This window comes from Callionymus lyra, chromosome 9, assembly GCF_982586985.1.
Source record: "Callionymus lyra chromosome 9, fCalLyr1.hap1.1, whole genome shotgun sequence".
NCBI classification, from domain to species: Eukaryota; Metazoa; Chordata; class Actinopteri; order Syngnathiformes; family Callionymidae; genus Callionymus; species Callionymus lyra.
The window spans coordinates 8114024-8139863 of NC_141826.1; the positions used below are offsets into that span (position 1 = coordinate 8114024).

General features: G+C 38.8%; 1 protein-coding gene and 1 non-coding gene across 3 annotated transcripts in view; one reads left to right on the forward strand and one right to left on the reverse strand.

Annotated features, from left to right (window-relative positions):
• tenm1 (teneurin transmembrane protein 1) overlaps positions 1–25840 on the reverse strand; it is a 277797-nt gene that overhangs the window by 202905 nt on the left and 49052 nt on the right. The gene's annotated exons all lie outside the window — the stretch shown is intronic.
• Positions 18225–18297, forward strand: trnar-ccg (transfer RNA arginine (anticodon CCG)). The gene has a single exon. It is a non-coding gene; the product is annotated as a tRNA-Arg (tRNA).

Below are 25840 nucleotides of genomic sequence, written 5' to 3' on the forward strand. Positions count from 1 at the left end.
ATTCAGGCGCAGAATGGTAAACACGGTATTAACTCAGTGAAGCAAATCTTTGGTAAAAACGAAAACTTTTAATATTCAAGGTTAGAAAAAAAGGCACACTGTAATTATACGTCTGGTTTGAGAAGCAAGACGTGACATGAACGTTTTTTTAAAAATTGGTCAGTCAATTTTCTAAAATAAAAAAATAAATAAATTTATAAATACACATTAATTTGGACGTTTATATTATAACTACTAAAACTATTAAAATGAAATAAGACATATGTCCCCAACCTTTGTTGTTTCCCTCTGACCCGTTAAATATCAGGATTATATTCACAGATTGACAAAAGTTGTTAAATAGAAAAAAATTTAAATAGTTTGATCAGCAAAAAAACTACAAAGTGCATAAAGAAATTAATTTCACGATAATGCTGAATCAGCAAGAGCTCTGGACTGGTTACAACAAGATGTATTTGGATCTATGTACAGTATATTTGATTGTATGCTGGCGATGGTTGTATGTATGTGTGTGTTATCCTAGCTGTAAGCAAGCTTTGTACCCATATGTGATATTTTGTTTAAGCATTATTTATATGGAATGAGGAATATTTTGTGTGTTACTCATTTTCACTATTCAAGAGACATGATGTTATTAATTTTTAATTTTTAAATAAAACACCTTTCAGGCAGAAATAATCAATAGAACAGATTATTATTTAAAAAATGTTCCTTTTTTGCCGCACGGTAACAAATGTCTCACGGACTGGTATCGGTCCCAGGACCAGGGTTTGGGGATCACTGCTATAAGAAAAAGCATCAACAACAAAAGAAAGTCTGAGATTCTGCAACACAACCTTCTCATCCTGTCGTTTAAATTCTGGCCGTGTGTGCGTCACAGCGACTGTGTCTGGAGACAAACGCTGACGTTTCCTCCTTCATCACTCCGTCTACACACTTCCATTTAACCTACTTTTCTGGTTTTCGCCAGAAGGATCTCTGCGCACAGCCTGATTGCTAACAAGTACACTAATTGCACTCGCTACTATAAATTGACGCACTACAGCCGGAGTGCTAACAACACCGTGTTGTACACCGTTTCAAGTGCCGCGGCTCATCGTGAACCACCACTGCTTGAAATAAAGCGACGAAAAGAAATAATAACTCATTGTTAAAGGCGAAAATTAAAATGTTAAACATGACAAGAGTTGATGCTCATAAGTGCGGGTGTTTCAAGCTAGGTACTGAGATACTAAACCGGTCTCAGGCTAAACCAAAAAGCAATCTTTTAACTGGAAATAAGAGTCATTGGGGGGTTGATTTTAGTTTTTGAAACATGTCTGTGGTTTGTATCCGGATCTATAAATTGAACTCCTTAAACACAAACTAGGTCAGGATCTGCTAATGTCTGTATTATTCTGTTTCCTTACTTCCAGGTTGCGTCCATATCTTCTGTTAAATGTAAGTTTTCTGTTTTTTCTTTTTGGATTTCTATCTTGTTTTTTTCTACCTTAACCATTAAAATAAATAAATATTTACAGTATCTTATAAACCTATTGTTTTCTTTCGTAATGAAATGTACAGTATAATCATTTATGGTCATAATTCAATAACTAAGCTATTGAAACATTAGTACAAGTCAAATTTACTGATGACTATGTAATTTAGTGACTCTTTTAAGATCCATAATAAAAACAAGCTCAGGATTGTTTCTTATTTTGGATTAAGATTAGACTTTTTGGCAGAACACATTTAATTAACTTGACATATTTTGCCCCCAAGCCAAGAGTTTGACATGTGAGATGAAGCTTGTTCAAGTTTGATGGAAAGGTTGTAAAATGAAATGCGCCGAATTCTTCAAAAGTAATATTTCTTCCAGCTGAAAAACAAATAAACAAACAAAAAACATATTACAGTTTGACTTTATTTGTTATTAAATCTATGCTTATGTTTCTTCAAATCTTTCCATATTTAATCCGATTTGACGCTAGTCGATGGATTTAAAAGTCTGTGACATTTCGGAAACACTATCTACAGAGCTCGGTCTGTTGAGGAACACCGAGTTGCCTCGGGGTCAGCAAAGCAGATCAGGCTGAATAAACATCAGTAAGAAGCGAGAGAAAGCCGGAAAGATTTACCCACACAGACAAATAAACAACTAGTAGCTCCAATGATGGATGTTTTTGACGTCGGTCATAAGGCAGTAGATTTTCCTCCGTCCACTCCAGGATCAGACATGTAATAACTCAGCTTATCAGACGCATGGCAGACACGAGACGACGCTGAGGAGACGGATAGAGGCCTTAGTGTGTGGCAGTAAACACCGGACCACGACAGCGCGGTCACGTGGGGACCTTTCGCGGTTAAGGGAGATATTCCAATAGCAATACCTTCTCTGCGAACAGTATATAAAATACTGTGCAACAAATCAATCCCAAGGCATGGGAATTGTATTGCTGCTGGTATTGTTGCAGGTGTGTTACAGCAAAACCCCACAGGAGGATTCTCAACTCATGCATCTATACGGTGATTCATGACGACGTAAACAAACCGAGGCACATCTGAAAAGCAACATGGAGGGAAAAAAATAGAGAACATTTTGTTGCTGAGGTTCTTATGATAATGTGACATTGTTGGGATGTTTCAGCAGATTTATATGATAAGTGCATTTTAGGTGTAAACTCTAAACGAGATTTAACAAAAACCTGTGTAGCAAAGATTCTTCCGAGGCTTAGAGGGCATTTTTTAAATAGTATTTACACTTCTTATTATAGCATATCCTAATATAACGGCGAATAATAGGGCCTGACTCGGCCAAATGCGACGTCCGTGAGATAGTTTGTTCCCTGAAGGACGGACATCTGCTCCCTTTTTATTGTGTACAACGGTAACAAAAATCATCAAAGGCATGACTTATGAGGACGCCATAATGTGGCAACAAAGAAAACAGGCGAAGTGAGGTTGAGGTGGCTCCACAATCGGCAGATGTTACACAATTTGATGGTGTGTTCTTTCGATATGGTCATTTTTGTTGTTGCCTCAGCGAGGTTTTTCTAAAATAAATGCGTCCATTTACCTTCTGCTTATGTTTGTGATATCTAATATGGAATTTTTAGTCAACTTAATTATGCCATTAAAAGTCTGTGAGGTTGTGAGATTAGATGTGACTGAATCCTAGGGGGGGCGACGACATTGTGGGTATGAAAAAAAAAAACACTTTGCAAACTTGTCAAGAACATGCATACGTGTCATAATTCCTATATGCAAATGCGTGACTTTGCCCAGCAACACCGAAATTAGAAGTTGGGTCGATATGCTATTACAGAGATACAGCTAAGTGTGCACTTAAGTATGCCCATATTTAGATAGCTATTAGCTTACAAGACTTTATAAAGGGGAGACTTGCATTACACTTTCAAACTTGTATTGCCATTAGTGTCCATTAGCATTTGTTTATAATTATGTGGTGTGATGAAAGTGCTCAGCAGCCTGAAAAGCTGAATGGAAATGATATGAATATTTATATAATACAGATGCAGCAGTGGAATCAATGGGAACACATAAGGCACTTTATAAAGGCACTCCTGCATTTTGGGCAACGTGCAGGAGTGATTATTCTTCAGGTCAATGAGATCCTTTTAATGGGCAAACATTATTGCGAAATGCCTTTTATGATATAGGATTTGAACTTAAAGGAACAACGTGTAACAAATGTACTTCTTATTTTAAAGTTTTCGATGATAATCTGTTTGATTTTAAAGGGCAATTAATGATTGATTTAAGTTTTTCTTTTACCTCTATTTTACTCATCTGTATGTGTCTGTTTGCACAAAACTCTCTTTTTATTGAAATACTTACATTAGAAAATGTGTTTAAGCCCCGCCCACTTTAAACGCTTTGTTTTTCTGGAGCTAAAATCTTGTTTACCATTATACACCCAATCTGCTGTGATTGGGTCAAACATCAAGGTTTATCACTGTGCGTAATCAATCCTGGAAGTATCCACCTCCAAGGGACTCGATGTACAAACAAAGCAGGGCGTAATTACAGCTGGCAGGAGGAGGAGTGATACGTCATAACGGACTCTGCTCTCGTAACCTCTCATTCGCCGAGATTAGAGACGGGGGAAAACTTTATAAAGTAATAACTTCAAAACATCGTCATGATGAGGCACTAACTGTATCTTGGAGAGGAATATACAACATTGCAGTTTTACTATTCAAGCCTAGCAAAAGAACCAAAGTCAAGAGCCAATGAGTTTGCTCCATTTAACCCTTTGGTACGGATCAGTGCGATATGTTTGTAGACAAAAACAGTCATTTGCTTACTGCATGGGAATGAAACAGGAAGCTGCATTTCAAACATGCATGCTCCGACATTCTTACAGTCAACCATCCACAAAGATAACACACTCTTGCCCTGGAACTCACCCTTTTCATGCTGAATCGAGTACCGCAAGGAGAAATGCTGCTAACCTTTGACACGCTGGTGTGAAAAGAAAAAAAGCTATGCAACTAAAAAAAAAAGGCTGTCAGTGACCTCTGCTAAAAGGATCAGCTGGTGCAAGGCTATAAAATCTTAAAAAGCAAATGATAATTCTCTTCCTAGATATGACTGAGAAAGTGAGAGCGGGAGACAGGACCCCAGCCTTAATGTAGTTTGTAATTGTAAGTGTTGGTCTTTAATAAAAGCCCAGAGTATTTGGTCAGGCTAATAGACTGGGCTCTCTAAATCCTGCCTGCCATGCATTATTCAACAGCCATTAGCGATCGCCTCATCTGGGAGGCTTTATGAGTCCCATCATCGGCTAGGACCCAGCCCGGGCACAGTGGAAGTGTGTGGGGAGAGAGGAGGAAGAGATTAGCCGCAGAAAAGGTAGTGGAAGTCATGCAAATGCTGGTAAAAGAAGGAAAATGGAAAGGGGATTGAGGGGAGTGAAAAGGAAAGCTGACGAGAGCTAGTGATATGGAAATGACGACGGGTGGGAAATTGTTGCCACGGGTCAGATGCAAGACAAATGAAAGAGAAGTGACCAATGGAAGGTGACAGCACTGTCAGAGATCTATGGAAATGGTTCCAGAATACAGCTTTGGGTCAGTGAAAGGTAGCCCAGATTGAATGAGAGATGCCAGTCAGATGTGGCATTCTCTACGGTCCATGGATATAAATGTCAGATGCCTCCCCCCCTCTCCTCTCCACAACCTTTTCTTCTTTCAGTTTGCCTCACCTCCCTCTCAACCTTTCCCTGCAACATCTACCTAACCTTCTGCAGACCCTCTCAGTCTGCTCCCCTTTTACTTTACCCGTCTCCCCAGAGTAGAGCCCCTGGTAATTTTGCTCTCTGAAACCGGAGAGGTTCTGTGCAGCACGGAAATTCTGGCGGTACCAAAGTGGTCGTGTCCAACAGGATAGGTGCCAAAACTAAGAAGGCTTTAGTGGAAGCGTGTGCGTCTACGCATCTGGGTAATGGGTGTTAAGCAGGTCTGCCAGACCTGTCCTGGGGATGGCTCTCCCAGGCTACCCAGTCCTCCTGACCCTCTGCAGCAGCTCAAGGACACCCTCTTGTCTCTCTAATTAAAACGCAAACCAAGACACCACACACTTGCACGCCATGCACACCCTGCAGCTCGCCAGCTTAAAATAACCCTAAAAGGAAAGAAGAAGAGCCAACATCCCTTACTCTGAAAAACCCTCTTCATAATCCACCCGGTGTTTTCTCACCAGGCGGCATCCAGGCAACACAACAATCTTCAACTGCCGTTCTTAATAAAGAATTCATCAAAGCAGATGGTTTTATTGTCGTTGCAAAGTTTTTATCCGAAAGAACCCCCGCTGCTCAGTCTAATTGAAGATTCCGCATCAGAATAACACAAACTTAGGAAGAAACTCTGTTTTAGGATCACGATTCAGCTCTTGAGTTGAGGTGTTGAGCTACCAATGGCCCTTGCTCAATTCTGCAGAAGGCTGCCAATGCGTCTGAAAACATGAATGCAATTCAATTGGTGGATGTCATAGTGCCTATAATTTAGGAGTTTGGTATTATGGTTTGGAAATAGGATCTCTGTCTCCAATGAAAAGGAGAAATGTGTGTCTGGAAGGTTAATCTGTATAAGTCATCTTTGCTCTGATTGCTGCCTCTGTGACCTGTTGGATGGATGATAAGACGGATGATTTGATGAGTGGATGGTTGGATGGATGGACAAATGGATGGATTATTAGATCATTGTATGGATGTATGGTTGGATGGATGATTAGATGATTGGATGGATGGATGGATGGATGGATGGATAGATGGATAGATGGATGTACAATGGATAGATGGATGGAGGAACGATTAGATGGATGATTGGATGAACGGATGGACTGTTTGATGGATGGATAAATGGATGGATTATTAGATCATTAGATGGATGGATGGTTGGATGGATGATAAGATGATTGGATGGATGGATGGATGGATGGATGGATGGATGGATGGATGGATGGATGGATGGATGGATGGATGGATGGATGGATGGATGGATGGATGGATGGATGGATGGATGGATGGATGGATGGATGGATGGATGGATGGATGGATGGATGGATGGATGGATGGATGGATGGATGGATGGATGGATGATGGATAGATGGATGGAGGAACGATTAGATGGATGATTGGATGAATGGATGGACTGTTGGATGGATGGATATATGGATGGATTATTAGATCATTAGATGGATGATTAGATGATTGGATGATTAGATAATTGGATGGATGGATGGATAGATGGATGTATGATGGATGTATGATGGATAGATGGATGGAGGAATGATAAGATGGATGAATGAACGGTTGGATGGATGGATATATTGATGGATGGATGGATTATTAGATCATTAGATGGATGGTTGGATGGATGATTAGATGAGTGGATAGATGGATGGATGGGTGATTGGATGAATGGAAAGATGGATGCATAGATGGATGGATGGATGATTAGATGGAGGGATGGATAGATGGATGGTAGTGTTTAATTGTTAAATGAAAATACAAGTTGGCCAAAAAAAGAAAGCTTAACAGAACAAAGAAAATAATTATATATTTTTTTTCTTGTGGCTTGCTCTATAAGATTGCTATAGATTCAAAGTAAGTAATGTTGATTAATTTCACCGGTGGCCAAGTGGTTTAAATGCCCACAATTAAACTGTTTTATTCTTAGTCCAGACTAATCCTTTTGGATCTAAGCCGACAAAATTATAAAATCATGGCGGATACTTTACTAATCTGATTTTATGTTGTTTCTGAGTCACGTGAAATCATCTCCTTGGCATAGGTATGCACTGACACAGTGATCTTCTAGTGCTGTATAAATCTCATGAACTAATCTGCTCTCTTAAGGTCCCTACCATTGTTGATTCTCTGATATAAAATATAAGATTGGAGTAGATTAGATACACTTTGGATCCCTCTGGAGATCTCCTTGGGAAAAATGTGTCATATACCATTTAATATTACTACAAACGTATACACGGGTGCTTCACTATTAAACCAGTGTCATGGTTCTTTAAAGGATATTACCAATTAACAAATCAAATAAACATCATATCAGCAAGGACATGTGTAGTATGTTGGTCTCCAAAACACAAAATCCAGTTTAAAATACAATAGTTAAATAGACCAATTGGAGTGTTTTGTTTGTCAAATTCATCTCATATACAATACAACACATTCATTTTAGAGATTTAAAATCTCTGTCAAGCGGGTGTAAAGAGGTCCGGGCCTCTTTGCTGCAGCTGCTGCCCCCAAAACCTGACCTTGGATAAGCGCTGAAGCAGAGATGGATGGATATACAGCTGATGTCAGTAATTGTCTCTGAAGGATTTCTGGCTTTTTTCGGCAAAGCTCCTATTAAATGTTAGAAACCTTGCTTTTTGGCTGAGCCCCTGAGTCACAAATGATTTTTACCTTCTTCAAGACCGAATCCAAACTCTGCGGACATCATGCATGACGACAACTGAGACAGACCCTTCACTTCATCTCCAACAGACAATTTAGCATGTTTACTTCCTCGTTAAGCGCATGAGAGAGTCTGATTGAGGAATCCCAGAGAGGGAACGGCGTCCTGTCACGGCGGGTTACCACTGCAGCATGATTTAATGGAACTGTCTGTCAAAAGGCCAAACAACAGCCTGTCATGCAACACGCGAGGTAACACACACACATACACACGGACCAAAAACTCAAAGGAGACAGATTGTCAAAAGCCTTATCTCTGTTACTCATTTACTTCCTTCATCTCCAAGCTCACCGCATCCACAGACAAAAATCAAACAGGAAAAACCACATATGTCCAAAACTGTGCTTGCAGGAACAAAGAAATGAAGACAGCAGTGCTCCGAGCACATTTATAGGAATCAACGGTTAGAAAAACACTTCTCGCCGACAGCCCCCTACTGAGGTGGAGAGATGAGTGCCAGGAATATGTTCGCTGCATCAAGCGCACAGGTGTTATCAGAGCAGTTTGCAGGAGCTCCCGCCAAACAAAGTACGACTGTCATCTCCCCATGGATATCAACCAGAACAAATTTAACCACAAACTATTTAGTGGATTAACAAGCACATTGTGTGTATGAGGAGCGGCAGAAATCCCATCATGCGTGGCTTTGCATTAGGAACTCACATAGTATGCAGAACGTATTCCCTCGTCCCTCGCCTGATTTATATCTGCTGCTAGGCAGCGACTATCAGCGAGTCGTCTGACATCTGCTGTAAAAGCTTTTCCTTTACTGTATAGTTCGGCCGTCATTCCAGACCGAGTGCTGATTAGCATCGCAGCCGTGGATTGATCAAGGAGCGAGCTGAATATTTGACACAGGAATGGGATGCTTGATTTAGCATACACAAATAGCCTTTTAGAAAAATTACCAAATGGCAGGATATACTCAAAGGTAGAGTAGGTATCTTAGTAGTTTAGTTACGCTTACCTACCATAAAATGCAATAGTAGTGTTAATTGTTACTAAATAAAATGACTTTAATATGAGAAACTACAATTTGTGTGAATTAAATTCTGTTTAAGATACACAACTTACATCAAATTTGATTTCAATTGCATGTCTTTATCTGTATTTTAACAGTAAAAAAAATGTAGTTACTAGAAATAAGGGTAAATTTTTAGTGAGAAAAGTCTTCAGTACATTTGAGATTGGAATACATTTACTCCCATTACTATATCATCTCCTTATGAAGAGGTGATTTTTGAATACAAAACCTCTACTTATATTTCATTAGTGCGGACAATCTTACATTACAGCGAGATCTTGGTAGTTTGTTTTCTCCCTCTCCATCTGCCGCTATTTCTGCATTCTTTTAAACCCCCTGCTGTGTTCCCTCCTCCAAACCCCTTGATCCAGGTATATACTCTATATACAGGAAGACGCCCACGTGCACAGATTGAATAATATATATCCATCTCTTGTGTGAAGTATTCACTTATATGAGGCGCCATATTTGCAGCTATGGGTTATTAAATGTATCAATGTTGCTTGGAATATCTTTGGCGCTTAAAGGGTTGAATCATGAAATCATGAAAGTGAGATATAATGAGGTGCTTGGCAGAGGTATGCCCTGTGTTTGTGCTTATCTAGCATAATTTAAGGGCAAGTAATATTAATATCAAAATCTCCTAACATACTCACATGTTTCAAATGTTTAAGTTCCTCTCCAAGATGCAGGAAGTCGCTTATCATGATGATCTTTAAAAGTTTTTATTCAATAAAGTTCTCCTCATCTGAAATCTCGGCGAACAAGTGGTTACAAGAGCGAAGACTATTATCATGTAACAATGAGATTCGCTCCTCTTGCAGCAGCGAAGAACGACCTTCTTATTTCTTTATACAACTAGTCCATTGGAGTTGGAGACTTCCTGGATTGATGACGCTTCGTGACAAACCTTAATGCTTGGCCAAGGTTATGGTAAGTACGGTTATAGCTCGATAAAAATCGAGTGTGTTTTTAGTGGGCGGGGTTTAAGCACATTTCTAATGTACACATATTTATTAAAAGAGAGTTTTGTACAAACAGACACATACTGATGATTACAATAGATGTTCGAGATCTATTTGAGAGACTCTTAAATCAACAAAGTCGGTTATCTAAGCAACAGAATATCCCAAAATATCTGTAATCTATATCTTCTGGAAAACAATCTGTACAGTGAACTGAGGTGATAAAGAAACTTGTCGCGCCTGCATTTTAATCGTGCATGTCTTAAGATGAATCTTCAAATGTTCCCGTCAACCTTTTCTGCTGCTGCAGCACCATCGTCTGCCGTGGACTTCTTTAAAGAAAGCTCTCTCTGTGGCTAAATATGATTAGCTACAGAGGACATTGTAGCTCTCTCCGCAGCTAATACATTTAGTATGGATTGTCTGAGGGGTAAGGATACAGCTAGAGAAGCAATCAATACTCCGAGTCGGAGTCTGTCTGGTATAGAGGAACCATGCTGAGATGGTTAACTGTTGCAAAGCTGCAAACGCTGTCTGGAAAGAAAAGCGAATGCCAGGAAAAGCCACGATATTGAACCCCGTTTGCAGAGACGTGCTTAACGTACGAGTGGGCTAAATGTTTATATGGAGTGTCTCCATCAGACGGAAGGGAGCTTGTTGAAGATTTGTTGTGATTACCTCTGAGGGCGAGAGATTATATAAGGGCAGCGTGAATGATTTCTATAGTAGGCCACTTAAGACCGAGACCCGTCGAGCCCCCGTCTCCATAGGGCCGAATGTCAAAATGGAGCTCTAAATAGAGAATCCTTTGAGATGGGGAGGAAAAAGGATTTCCGATTTAAGTGGCTTCATTTGCATGCGTGAATCCTTCACTTAAGCCAATTTTGAAACTGCGTACACAAGAAGAGGCAGACACAAAGTGATGCGCACCCATTTAGCACTTTTTGTCCCTTATTCCTAGAGTCAGAGGACATTAGCACCGCGTCTATTTCTGGAGGCGCATTAAGGCAGTAAAACATTTAAGATCCACACAGAGTGATTCCGAGTGTCAGAATGACCCGTTTCCACCGCTCATGTAAAAAAAACTGACACGAAGCTTGTGACAGAAACATGTATTTGGTGCCGTACTGGATTCGCCTGAGTGGGCTGGCATCCTCGGCTGGTAAGGGTGGGCTGGGAGGAGGTGAGGTTGAGATGAAGGGAGGAAGGGAGGAAAGGGGGGGCTCCGTCGTTCTCCCACCAAATGGGTCCATTTTGCTGAAATGGGAAGCCTGCACTTTTCTGACATGCTATAATAAATCTATCAATTGTGTGCGTGTCCACGTGCCTGCCCGTTGTGTCTGCGCGCCGAGCATGAGCAGGAAATTGGCGGAATCCAAACAGGAAATATCCCCTTCCCCTCCTCGCTATAGAAGTGACAGTCACAGCAACGGCTAACGGCTCAGCTCACTATAACACAGGGTGGCATCTTCCTTATAATGGAAATCCATTGTACCAAGGAGAGACGTGCCAGCACAAGGGCACACATGTACAGAAATGCACACACACACACACACACACACACACTCAGATGCTAATGTGGAATGAGAAGACAAGCTTCTCCTTCTCCCCGCTCTATTCTATACATAAATATATCATTTTCTGTCCAGAGAGGACTAAATCCATGAAAGTAGCAATGCTAGGCTACTTTAATGTGAAATGACAGCCTCTGAAGGAGCTCTTAGCAGCATGAATAGTCGACGTTTCCAGAGGGGGGAGTGTGGAACTCTTGCAAAATGATAGCATTGGCATATATGCAGGGGTGTATGAGGCTCATTACGACACACAACCTTGGACATCCCCTCTAGCTCGTGTCTCATCTTCCTCCAATACACTTACTTGTCAGAAAGCTGAATCCAGAAAACAATACATTGTTTGCCAGGAGCTTTTTTTTTTCAAGCTGGTTACATTTATGCATTTTCCTCATGCTTACATGTGTCATGACCTGAAGTTCTAACGCTAAACAATCTAAGCTACATTTTATTTAAACACCCACACAGAAACAGTTTCTACTCAGCAGCTCGGATTTCATTACCTTGTGAAACGTGCAAGAGCTAAAAAATGCAATAAAAAGTCTTGAAATAGAAATAGAAATTTAAAATTAAATACTTTTTATATATTTATATTTATATTTTATATATACTTTACATAATTGTATTTAATATTAAAGAAGCTATGTTAACATGACCCAAAGGACTACACTAATAATGGTTAAATACACTTGAACTGACTTTTATACTTATAAAAAAGATATTACCATCTTTTAGAGTGACTCATGGGTTAAGATTCTAGGAAAGTTATGGAGCTCCAGTTCAAAAAATAAACAAAACATCTGTTCTGGAATAAATACAATAGGAGTTTGAGTAAATTGAGAAAACTACCATTTGTTTAAAGGAAATTCTGTTGCACAAAAAACATTTCATCCTATTTTATTTTACTGTCATGGTGTTGTTTGTATATATTTTTACATTTTGAGCTTAATGTATCTTTTTTTCAAGACATTATTCACAGTAAAAAAAAAAAAAAGGATGAATCGGTTTGTAGATATATATTGTGATAATAATTTAAACCGTCTGATGCGCTATTGGTGCTCATGAATTGTATAAATCCACTTTTAAATGTTATGGCCATTAAGAGGATGGTGGTTGTTAAATAACACAAATGAAATTTAATCACTGCAATTATAAGCACGCTAAAACAAAAACAAAACATATAACGGCAGAGAACCCAAACAAGCAACCAGATTTTATGGCTTTTCAATACACTATAAAACATTTGAAAGCATGGATGCATTATTAATGGAAGACAACATAGCTAAATAAATGGCACATAAATAGCACTCTGTGGTTGATGGCAGCCATCGGCTCGAGTTTCCTCTAAACATTTTCCTTCAGCGAACATAAAGCCTGGTTGTTGTTACAGTCACTAATCTTGAGTCTGAGCTGTAGTATTAGGGCAGCAGAGTAACTTCTCAGTTTGTATTCAATTGTTTTTTCATTTTTAAATATTTTCTAATGGTATTAATGTTACAGCCTGATAACACAAATAAAATGGATTAACGCCTTTCATATCAATCTTAGATCTATAGAATAACAGTTGACATATTTGTTGTTGTTGCTCAAAAGCTTAAAAAAGTTGTTAATACAATCATACAACCATTTTGAATGAATGCATGAAAGAATGAACGAAAACTAATTAAACATGTCATTATTTGTCCATAAAAAGATAAATCAAGTCAATAGAAAAATAAAAATATCAAAACACCGAAGTTCAAAAAAGTTAAAATTGTTTTTTTTAATTTATTTTAATAACCTATTTTAAATATTCCATGTGTGGCACATATTTGTATACAGATATCCATTCAAATACATGCAAGCACTCATAGCAAACTATTGTATTTTATTATCTATAACGCAATATAGCATAATATTGTTTAACATATATGCATATACTAAATATTTATCCATATGAATACATAATATATACTACATTATTATTATTATACCCGTACATGTAAACTTATTTATTTTCAATATAAAAAATATCTAAAAGTATCTAAAAACACATTTTCTTTATATATGGATCCCTCCTCATCCTTAACCTTTTCACTTCCTCTTTCATATTCTCAAACATATTTTTAATGAGATTTATACTTGTAATTAGTTTTATTTCTGTCTTCACAAAGTATCACGAAGTCAATGAACAGCTCCATACTTTTCATATTTATCTTTGGCTTTTTAAAGTTTTAGTCTACCCCCCTCCCATTCCATAAGCATTGACGGTTTGTTTTTTGGAAATCTTTTTTTTTTTATTTCTTGACTTGCTTAGTGCTGTTTTAAATGTACAAGATCTGTATTTTCTCACGCAAGTTTTAAACACGTGGACATTGTTTTGGCTCAGCTCTTTCATAACCACACCAACTCATTCATAGATAGATAGTCATCTGTTCTTTTATTTCAATCCCATGGTGCTTGAACGATGATTGTATCTGGTAGTTCAACTTTGAACTTCATTCTTGTAATAAGAATTTAAATTTTTAGCTTTTGAGAGTTAAAATAAACAAGCAAATTTCAGTTAACGGACAGGAGAAAACAAGAAAGCTTCTGATGACGTCATTTGGTCCAAAGAATCTTCTATGTTCTCGACTGTGAAACGAGACAAATGAGGATCAGCACCTCAACATCTCTGATTGTGCCTCTTGGCAGACAATCTATAGATTTCTGATACCCTGAGCGCCTATCCCCCAAATGAAGAGGTTCAAGTTTCCTTGTTCTTGTTTCCGAGAGGAGACAATGGGGTGTTGAATTGATTCGAGAAATCTGATCATGTGAGAGCAGTTTTAACTGTGCCAGGAGGCAAAGCATTCAATCAACTAATCACTTTCCATTCATTTCATTATTTCAAGAGGTGGGTCGAACAAAAAAAGCAAGGATCAGTGAGTTTCAAGGGCAAAGCCAATGTTTTCTTTTTTCATTCAGGAAAAGTAGTTGGATGTTCTGTGAGCATTTCTCTACAAGAGTGTGAGACAATTTTTTTTTTAATCCAAAGGAACATAGATACTTAGAATTACATTTTTATGTTTATGAAAATGTGTTTTTTTGCCATCACTATCAAAGTAAAAAAGTGGCAATTAGATTAAAAGTGTAAATCACTTTTAAACCTAAAGTAATTTTAGGACTAAATCTATTGATATCATAAATATTTGAAGATTACTTTCCACATCTGCAGATAGTCTTGAGAAAAATAATTCCTCGACTGGAGGAAAAAAAATGAGATGACCATAAACGGTTGGACTCTCTGAAAGCCTTTTATCAAATAATACCTCTGCTGTTACTTCAAAATGAAAATGTTCACCTGAACTATTCAAAAAAAAAATCTCTTTATGCCTTTAATGTGGATCAAAAGGTACTTTGGCTCCAAGGACCCATTATGGGACTCATATCTGTGCTTTTAGGTCCAAACATGAGCCCCTCCTTGTGTGTTGAGTGTCCACATGTATTGACTTTGAAAATGAATTTCCTCTCAGTGGATAATACAGCATCTGTTAGCCTTGCCGTGGAGATGGCCTGCTCCTGTCTCTGTCAATAATACTTCTGCAGATGTGTTTTCTCAACATGGATACGGCAACACAGGGGGGACCAGTCAATATTGCGCAGTACACCTTTGACCTGTGGGCAAACCTGCCCCACGCTTTCTTTCAACATCCGATGGACATTGATTTCCCGGCGACTCCCACTGGTGTCAATTGGAGATTCCACACTACATCAGAAAGTCTGGATAATTGAACATTTATACTTTATTTTCCCTTTTGTTTCCTAATATAACGGAAAAATAATGGCAACGTAGATAGGAAGACTGTAATTGCATTTTTACCCTTTTTAAGTACTAGAGTTATACAGATCACCTGGATTTTATTGTTGTAAAATTAGTAGCAAACCAACTACCAGGATTATAGATGGTTGAAATACAGTCAAATACTGTACATAAGACAAGCATCATGGAAGTTTCCTACAAAAACTTTTTATAAAAATCTAAAATTTACATTGATACATCTAATTGTACATGCAATAAATACATTTTGACTAAAACGATTTCAAATGTTTTGTTCAAAACTACAAGGCTTTACAAAAAAGAAGAGTTTCAGGCTCCTCAGAAACAGCCACTGATGTTGATGTTATTGTTCTCCCAATAAGAGACAGCGAGTGTGAAGAGTCTTACACAATCTAAGTATGATATGTGATGTGCTATTCTTGGGTGTGTGTGTTTCATCTCCTGAAGTAGTGAGGGAAGGTGGGATCTAGGTCTGTGTGATTTATCTGTTTCAGTGGAAAGCGAGGCGCTGCCAGCAGCACATTGTCTGCTAATTCCCGTTCACTCTGGGTGGTAAGAGTGTATAGATGATGACGGTTGAGGGTGTTGAAGAGGAGAGGAAAGGTAGAGAGATAGTGCGAAGAAGGCTTTGTTGTTAAATCCTCATGCTGCCAATTTGGAGGAAGAAATACAGTAACTATACTTAAAATATGCTCAGTGTAAGTTTAATTAATTAAAGAAAAAAAGAGGTAATATTTAGACTCTCACAGTTCCTGGAAGTTATCAGGTACAGTCAGTGCTTTTCACACGCTGTACCTTATCCGATAGATGTCCTTAAAGGTGGGACAGTTCTTGATTTATGTTGTTTGTGGTAATTTTCTGACAATTTCCAATGAAAAAAGTAACTTGTAAAGTGAAATTGTGGCGATGCTAATGTTAAACAGCAGCAAACAAGAAGTATTTTTTTTATCTCATGAATGTGTCTCTTTTGATTATGTTTGAATACTAAAAAAGGATTTGTTTTGTAAATATTTCATACTTTGAATAGAAGTTACATTCCATGTTTTTCATTTAGTGATGCTCAAAGGCAGATTTAGACACCAACGCTTGTTCTACCAAACTACTAATTCATCAATGCGTGCAATGGAAATAGATTAATGAGAGAAAGATTCCATAAGACTGAGCTACAGTGTTCAAAGGCTGAGGGAAATTAGCAATAGCAGTAATCTCAGCGGGAGAGGTTTTGATCTTTAAGCCCAATGATAGCGGCACTAGCGAGGAGCCGTTCATATGAGGGTCAGGATTACGGCTTTAATGTTGAATCTACACATTCATAACCTCCGACAGTGATAAACCAGCCCACACACTGCTGCCTCTCGTGTCGAAAAACCTTCTCCCTCTCTGCCTGGTATAGCATCAGCAGTGTTTTCACGTAACCATAGCATTCATCCCATTTACACATCTAATGTATCTGCCGTCGAGTCTACTGCCATTTGGAGAGCAAAAAGTACCTAAAAGATCTTGCCGAAAATCCACACAGTTTTCAATTCAGGCAGTGATAGTCTTGCCATAAGATGACTTTATTAACGTTTCTAGAGAAGATGAAGAGTGGAGTGAAGGCAGGGTGGGACAGATGGTGACAAGTGAAAGGAAATGGGGAGATGTTTTGATGTTTGATTTTGAGACAGTATCTCCGACACAATCCATGGGATTAAACGTGTACAAAATGGAAACGTGACGATTGTCATTAAGCATTTAATATTAGCAAAATCTATTTCTATTCATGTATTGAAATCTCCCGCTATATATTGATCTGAAAAATATATTGCTCAGGCTGTTCTGCTTCTGACATTTTTTTTATCTGTTTTGGCCAAAAAAGAGTTGCTACCTGAAAGCTGACCCAGTGGCTGGGGATTGTAGGTTCGAGTCCTATCTGGATCGCAATGACATTTAAACTTATTGAAAGGAACCAATTATCTTGAAATACGGTAGTTGGCCAAACAGACAAGGTTCTTGAAGAGCACTCTACAGGCAATCTTACAAAACATAATTTTCCAATGTTATTTTCTTAACGGTGGTCCATGAATGTAGGAAGGAAAATTATCTTAAGCTATCAAACTGTTTCTGCAAAAAAAAGGAGTTTTCATCACCTGACCCAGCTGCCTTGTTGTTAAGCATTAGCCTCCAGAGCTAACAATTGTGCTTTTGCTTCCCATCCAGGTCATGTTTGAACAATTACATTTCTTAAGATACTGTGGTCTGCAAAACAAACAAGGTCCTCTCATGGTCGCCAAATGAAGGACAGTAATGCCTTGACATTTTTTATATCCAAACTAACTTACAATACTTTCTTATAAAACCTGTCTAAAGTAGTTGATCTGCCAAGTCGTTGTCACACAATATTCCACTTTTCGGAGCCTAAGATGGTGTCTTCAACTTGCTCATTCACATTCAAGCTAGAGGAAAAGACAAAGTAGCGTCTAAACTCTCAGGACAAGATTATGAATGACAGTCATATTGTGGCACGACTCTTATATGATGGAGTAGATATATAAACATAATTCTTTAAACAACCTTGAAGTAACAACATCCATTCAGTGCTCCGTCTTCGAAAGAGTGTTCGTGTCACCTCACAAACTCAAAGTACGTTATGCCAAGAAGCACTTTAATTGTGAAGTAAAATATAAAAAATATATTGGCACCAACATTTATTACAATATAAAAAGTTAAAAGATATGTTCGTTCCACATTTTTACTTAATTCCTGTGTCAGTGTGTTTTTTATACTGACCAGTTGGTTAGTCAAATGGTTAGAATCAAATAAGGGTCGCAGTAACTTCTTTAAGGTAGTGGAGCATCAAGAGCAAAACCAGTTTCCGCTAAAGACTTGAGGTCCAAGACAACAAGTGACCCAGTGGCCTAATGGATAAGGCATCAGCCTCCGGAGCTGGGGATTGTGGGTTCGAGTCCCATCTGGGTCGTAAGTGCTTTTAGTCTAATTTAAAGAAACCGATTTCCTAATATACTGTAGTCGGCCAAAAAGACAAGTTCCTCAAGCATCAACTTCAATTAATTCAGACTACAATACATATAACTTTCTAAATTCATTTTGCTGAGCAGTGATCTAGCTCTGTAAGACAATTATTTGAACTGTCATTCTGTTTTGGCAAAAAAAGCAGTTCCTCCCAAAAAGCTGACCCTGTGGCCTAATGGATAAGGCATCAGCCTCCAGAGCTGGGGACTGTGTGTTCAAGTCACAATGTCACAATGACATTTAAACGTATTAAAATAAACCAATTATCTTAAGATACTCCAAACTGGGTATTGTGTTTTTGTGTCCCTTCTGGGCCGTTAAGACATTTTGTCTTTTTTAAAGAAAACTATTTCTTAAGATACTGTAGTTTACCAAGCAGACAAGGTTCTCCAACATCGCCCTAGGAAGGACAGTCTTACAGCAATCCTTCTACAGTATCTAGGAAAAAACATTTTGGCTTGATAAGTACTGTTACTTCAAATGCATTATTTTTAGCATATTTTAGATTTATATGCTTTATTCGTCAAACAACCTTTAAGTAACATCATCCATCCAAAAGTAAAGTCAAAACTATCATGGACAAAAGTATGAAAAACATTTATATTGTGGCACACGTTTTATCTGAACGATAGAGAAGATTTATATGCTTAACCTTAAAGTCAAAACATCTTTTCAGTGCTCCGTTTAAAAGAGCCGTCGTGTGTCCTCACAAATTCAAAGTACATAATGTCAAGAAGGAGTTTTAATTATGAGGTTAAATTCTCATCTTGGTACAAGATTTCAGTAGAATATGAAAAGTTTAAGTGAATTCTGAGAAGTTGGTTAGTCTCTGGTACTTACAGTATGTAGGGGCTAGCTTAAAGTTTTTTGGATCCCAAATACAGCCAGTCATGGTACCTGTATTATGCTGCAGGTTTGAAAGGAATAAGCTAATTTAAGGGGTTGTGACTGCATCATTGTTTTAAGCAAAACCTACTATGTAAGCCCAAGCAATGAAGGACAAAAGGAATAAAAGATTAGTAATAATAACTAACCATGACAAACCAACCTATTACAATGTTGGCAAGTAGCTAACATCAACAAGAGAAAGCGCTTTTCACACTTAGTTATATTCGGGTTGACCTTCTTAACTTTCCCTCAAGTATAAATGGTCGAGTAGGTGTTTTAATTTTACCAAAGTAGAATTGTGTTTGCTCATTTTCCTTTAGTTTATGATCATGTTTTTGACAAATCGTTTTCGTTTTATAGCACTTCCTCCCAAAGTCTAAAAACAGATGTTTTTTGGATGTAGACGCAATATGGTTTTAAATCAGCCGAGAGTTTCATTACAACGACAGATGATGCTTTCTGCATGATGTGGATTTTGATGGTAGCTGGTTCTTCTGCTGCATGATATATGGAAAAGTACTTAACTAAGGCCAGGAATTAAGTGATTATATCGGCTGAATATGAGTTGCTGAAGAGACACTTTGACCTCTTAACTGTAATTCTTTTCCATATAATGTCCACCCAGCCTGCTCTGGATTGAACCCAAACTACAAATGAACTAAGATTTGCTGTTACAAAGCAGGGCAGTGGATATAAACAACCTGGAATGTGAGTGGAACAAAGACAGTAGTTAATACCAGGGAGATTTATGTTTTGCTTATTTTTGGATTGTATTGTGTCGAGCAGGTGGGGGAAAAAAATAAACTAAAACTGTTTTATAGTGTGTGCCGCCCCTCTTCTGTTTCTTGTCTTGTAAAGCAGGAATAAAACACAGTGCTGCGCTCGGCCCGTCACATAAATCAGCCATGGAGGCATAATGGTGAGGATTTGACTGGGGGCAACCGGGGGCAAGGACGGACGTATGAGATATTGCTCTCATTCACACGGCTCGCCTCCGTTTCCTCCTCTCGGCCTGTGTGCTCTGGTGGTGACCCAAAAAAAAAAAAAGGAAGACTGGAAAAGGACCTAATGCAACCCATTGTGAGCTTTATCTCTCACAATATGAGGCGGCTCAGTTCCTGCTTCCCCAAGGTGATCATCCCTGCCTCCAATCCAATCCGCTGGTTGTCCAAGTCGTGCGGGGATCTTGCCTGCTCAGCTTGTGGCCCTTTTCATTTCCCTTTATTCCACCTCATCTGGAGAAACAATGGATAAATGTATCTTAAATGTAACACTGGTTCCCAGCGGGAGGACGGGAGACCTTAAGAATACATGAAGCATATCCACTTGGCGTTTGAATCGCAGAGGTCAGATGTAGAACAGATTACAACACACCCCGAGGTTACAGTCGGACACTGGGGAATTTGGCTTACGCAGGAAGTCAGTGCTAACCTTTATGCTTCACTACGTACACTAAGTTGCTTATTATTTCTTGACTCTGAATCAACAAATTAAATGAACGTAATTTACACTCGTCCCCGAGCTAATTTCCATCAAGCCATAAATATCTCAAGCTGGAGTGCCACACGCGGTGGTTCGGATGATTGATGCTCACTATGTAATGATCTTGCACGGTTCAGCGCTTTACTTATTTCCTATAGCCTTGTAAAAGTGTTGGGGATGGATTAAAGTGCTGGATTGGTCTTATGCAAAGCCACATATATTAGAGTACATATAATTCCAACTTTTTTTTTGAAAGTTTGAACTCAGGCCCACTCATCCATCATTATTTAGGATTATACAAGAAACAAAAAATGAAATGTATATTTATTGCCTTTCCCCACAACGAGATGTTAACATATTTTAACGAATAATGTGACATTTTAAATTCAATTACATGATAAATAACACAAGCGTGAAATGTATAATAATATGATAAATAACTGAATATATATATATAAATATGAATATATAATTGCACTTCATTTCCATTTGATTCTTTCCTCCAATCTCCTGACAGTGCAGTAGCTCACAATGACGTGGGTTTGAATCCCACTTCCAACTGACAAATCTTGTTATAGCTACCCATGTCTGTTTAAAAGGTTCAATGTTTCTGTTTGCACAAAAACTCTCCAAATCTTGTTTACCACACCCACACCCATCATTAAAGCATCACGGTTTTTCACTGCGAGTCACTAAGTCCGGAAGTCACCACCTCCAAGGGACTTGTTTAATAAAGAAAGCAGGCCGTGATTACAGCTGGAGGAGTTATAACACCATAATAAACTCTCGTAACCTCTCATCGGCCAAGATTTCAGTCGGACTTTATGACCTAATATCAACTTTAAAATTGAGTCAGGAAAGTTTTCACATTAGTTGCTCTTTAAAGATAAAAAAAAGTATCTCTGCAAGCTCACAACTTTTCTCAGAGAGGATGGTCACAGTCCCTCACAGAGACGTTGGTTTAAATCCCACAGGGACATAGCTCAGACGGTGAAGTGGTTGGCTTGTTGCCTTAGAAGTTGAGGGTTTCTGTCCCATCGCTGTGTGAATAGGTTACAATATTTGTAAGTCTGTTTGGGGAAGCGTTTCCCAAATGTATATTTGAATAAGATTCCAATTAATTTGTCCTAAATAACTTGTGAAAATAGCTAAAAAAAATATTGGTGTTTTCATACATATAACTCTCATATTGAGGTGGCTTTTGACTGAAGCCATTGCCATCTGATGTGGGTGAGAGAAAGCCTAGACTCTGGACAGGGCACATGTTGCCCATAGACAAGAGGACACATGTGCCCTACGGTGCCACTACTTGACCTCTATATGGTTTTGGACCGTGTGAGGTCTCAGGAGTGCCCTCAGGAAACTGGCTCAGGCACAAGAGGGATCTGTACAACTCCACACAGAAAGGACACAGGTTCAACTACACACGAAGACTTGCCTCGAGCTGGATCCAAAACTGGGACTTTCACAAAGCACTACATCACATTGCTGCAGTATTTCCAGTCATTAATTAAAACGTGACACAACACGATAACTGGGTCTAATGTGCACTTCAACACTTATTAACTGGCTTGTAAAAGGAATTGCAAACAAGGAAAATTAAAGGAGAAACAGTCGTGTGTTTTGGATTATTAGCCTTTTGCATGTTGATACACTTACAGCTGTGTATCGGGTTATTCTGGTCATCTGTGTTAAAACTAATGGTGCACTTCAGACACATGTTCCCCCATCATCGTATCCTTACTTCATACATTTCATTAAAAATCCCTGAGTACAGCATAAATGTTTCACAATGATGACTTCACGCTAAAGAATATTAATTCAAAACATGGCTTCTGAATGGAACTGTTTGGGGAAGCGTTTCCCAAATGTATATTTGAATAAGATTCCAATTAATTTGTCCTAAATAACTTGTGAAAATAGCTAAAAAAAATATTGGTGTTTTCATACATATAACTCTCATATTGAGGTGGCTTTTGACTGAAGCCATTGCCATCTGATGTGGGTGAGAGAAAGCCTAGACTCTGGACAGGGCACATGTTGCCCATAGACAAGAGGACACATGTGCCCTACGGTGCCACTACTTGACCTCTATATGGTTTTGGACCGTGTGAGGTCTCAGGAGTGCCCTCAGGAAACTGGCTCAGGCACAAGAGGGATCTGTACAACTCCACACAGAAAGGACACAGGTTCAACTACACACGAAGACTTGCCTCGAGCTGGATCCAAAACTGGGACTTTCACAAAGCACTACATCACATTGCTGCAGTATTTCCAGTCATTAATTAAAACGTGACACAACACGATAACTGGGTCTAATGTGCACTTCAACACTTATTAACTGGCTTGTAAAAGGAATTGCAAACAAGGAAAATTAAAGGAGAAACAGTCGTGTGTTTTGGATTATTAGCCTTTTGCATGTTGATACACTTACAGCTGTGTATCGGGTTATTCTGGTCATCTGTGTTAAAACTAATGGTGCACTTCAGACACATGTTCCCCCATCATCGTATCCTTACTTCATACATTTCATTAAAAATCCCTGAGTACAGCATAAATGTTTCACAATGATGACTTCACGCTAAAGAATATTAATTCAAAACATGGCTTCTGAATGGAACTCATAATGAAAATAAATACTTTATTCAATAACAGCCCTTCAAAACAACCTAAATCCAGCTAAATGTATTTTTAAGTGGCTTAAAGTCACACTTAATTATGATTGTATGAAGTCTGTTGATCTCCTTTTTACTTTAATTCATATTGATCTACCATTGCTGAACGGAATAATTAGCCTTTTTTGGTCATTCCACTTAAAGGAGGCAACATTTTGAATCCTGACTCATCTTGTAGTCCTCTCTAGTCAAAGCAATTATATTTCAGTCCTCATTGACCACCAACTATAAACCTCACTAGTCGACTTGTTTTCTTCCATCGGCAAGAAAAAAACAAAAACGACCTGATCTTCTTTAACTCTGACTTTTCTAAATCTCCTCATAGATAGATCCTTGATGCTGATTTTTAAATATTTTTACAGTCTTCTCCTCCTCGTCTGCACTCTCTTCTTCACCCTACTTGATCTCTGTCCTTTACAGATTGATCGTAAATACCTGATGTGTTGAGCACTGAATGAACCTTGCAGTTACCAACACATGCTGATCTGAATCCTCCTCCTTCCTGTTGGTTATTTTGCGTAACAACGAGAAAGGAAATGCACTCGGTAAAGCTTGTCATCGGCACGAACCACCACGACAAGGCTGCAGTAATTAGTGGTGTTGAGCTCGGACTGAGAAATGTACTTAAATAAAAGAACATTACAAGTATTTCCATGGCTATATATACACTCCAATTCAAGCAAGGCGGTCCATTCATCCTCGATTCACTCTTATCACACATTTAAATAGCTTAATTTGATTACTGCTCTTTTGTATCTCCCTCTAGTTTAAATGATTAGTTGCTTTCAGTTTCTTTTATCACAAGACGGCTTCGCTTCCGACATGATTCATGTCTTGTTAATCTGTTTGGGCCGGTTCCAGCCAGTCCGCGAGAGCCTCAAATGTTTAATGTAAAGGTTCTTCGAGGCCTCTACTTTGTCAGCATTAGCTACATTGGAACCGCCGGCTTTAATCTGATTCAGCAGAGTTTGAACAGAAACCACAAATACAGGTGCATTTTGAAAAAAATATCGGTACACAAGTTGGACACACATTAACGGGAGTCAAAACATGCACATCCCCAACCCTCCCACCTCCCATGCCAAACATGCAAAAAAAAAAAACCTTTTTGGAAACGGTGCTTAGCATCTGTTTGGAGGGATCGAGCACATTGGGTTTTAGTGAAATACTGGCAGCATCCCGGGGTTGGCCATGAGAAGCTTTTCTACTGACGGTGCACACACAGGAAGCGCCGTGCTAATTCTGTTCCACCTCTGTCCCCCTGACACCACCACTCTCGCCTCCCCAGTCATCCATAAAAGGCGAATGCTTTTAGTGACATTTTGAAGCATTTTAAGGAGCGATTCATTTAACAGCGTGATCATCGGTTTGCTCTTTGAATGATGCAGCAGAAAAAGTGGGTCCAACAGTTAACACGCTTGTCGCAGATGTTTCAGGGACGCGAAAAAACACAAACTTTTGTGATCGTGCGCGCTTCAATAGCATGTGAAATGAATGCGGAGCGCAAGGTGGTCAATCAAATGTGCCGTGATGAGCACCAGCAGGCAAATAAAGAAAAAACATCTAGTAGAAAAAAAAAAAAGGACCAAAGACGTTCTGATTGGATAAGAGGTGCCGGGGGCGGCGGGCTTCTTGTCTGGTAAATATGACGGCTGTCATGTCTCATATTAATAAATGCATCTCTTCGGGGAGTGCTGCTTTAGCATTTAGCATGAACATACATCACGTCATTGTCACCTGACAAAAGCTCCCATTCGCCAACGGTTCAGCTGTGCCAGTGCGCAGAAGAAATAAGCAAAAATAAAAACAACAGAACAAGAAGCAGGGGTTTTGTCAAGCGACGCCCAGAGGACTTTTAATTATTTACATATGCAGATGCTGGTCACCCCAGATCCCTTTTCTCATCAAGGGAAACCAATTAAAACTCTCTTCATCTACTGTTTACCTTAATTAACAGTAACAATTAATGGCTTTCCAAAGTCCTTCTGTGACTTTCAATTAAAAACAGCCAGTGACACAGGTTGCCAGCGAAACCTATAAATCTTGCAGAGGACTCACAGATGAGTGAACGTCTGCACCAGAAAATGAAGGTGAGTGATGACATTAAAACTTTCCACTGTTGAAAATGTGTTTCACGACCTGTCGGAGGTGTCGCCCACCTTGTGTCTCAAGGTTCGACTCCTTTCATCAAAGTTAATTTAATAAAAATGTTATTCTTCTGTAATATAGCAACTAGAAAACACTATTTTTGATGAATATCATTTTTAACAGTCAATTTTTTTTCTAGCTAGCTAAGTGTGTCGACCATCCTATATACCAATACAAGACCAATATAATTGAAGTTTTTGCTCAAGCTCACTTAATTGGAATCCCAGGCGTGAGACATCCCTCAAAAAAGGTTGCAAGTAGGAGTGTGACAAGATACAAATACACTTTTATTTCCAC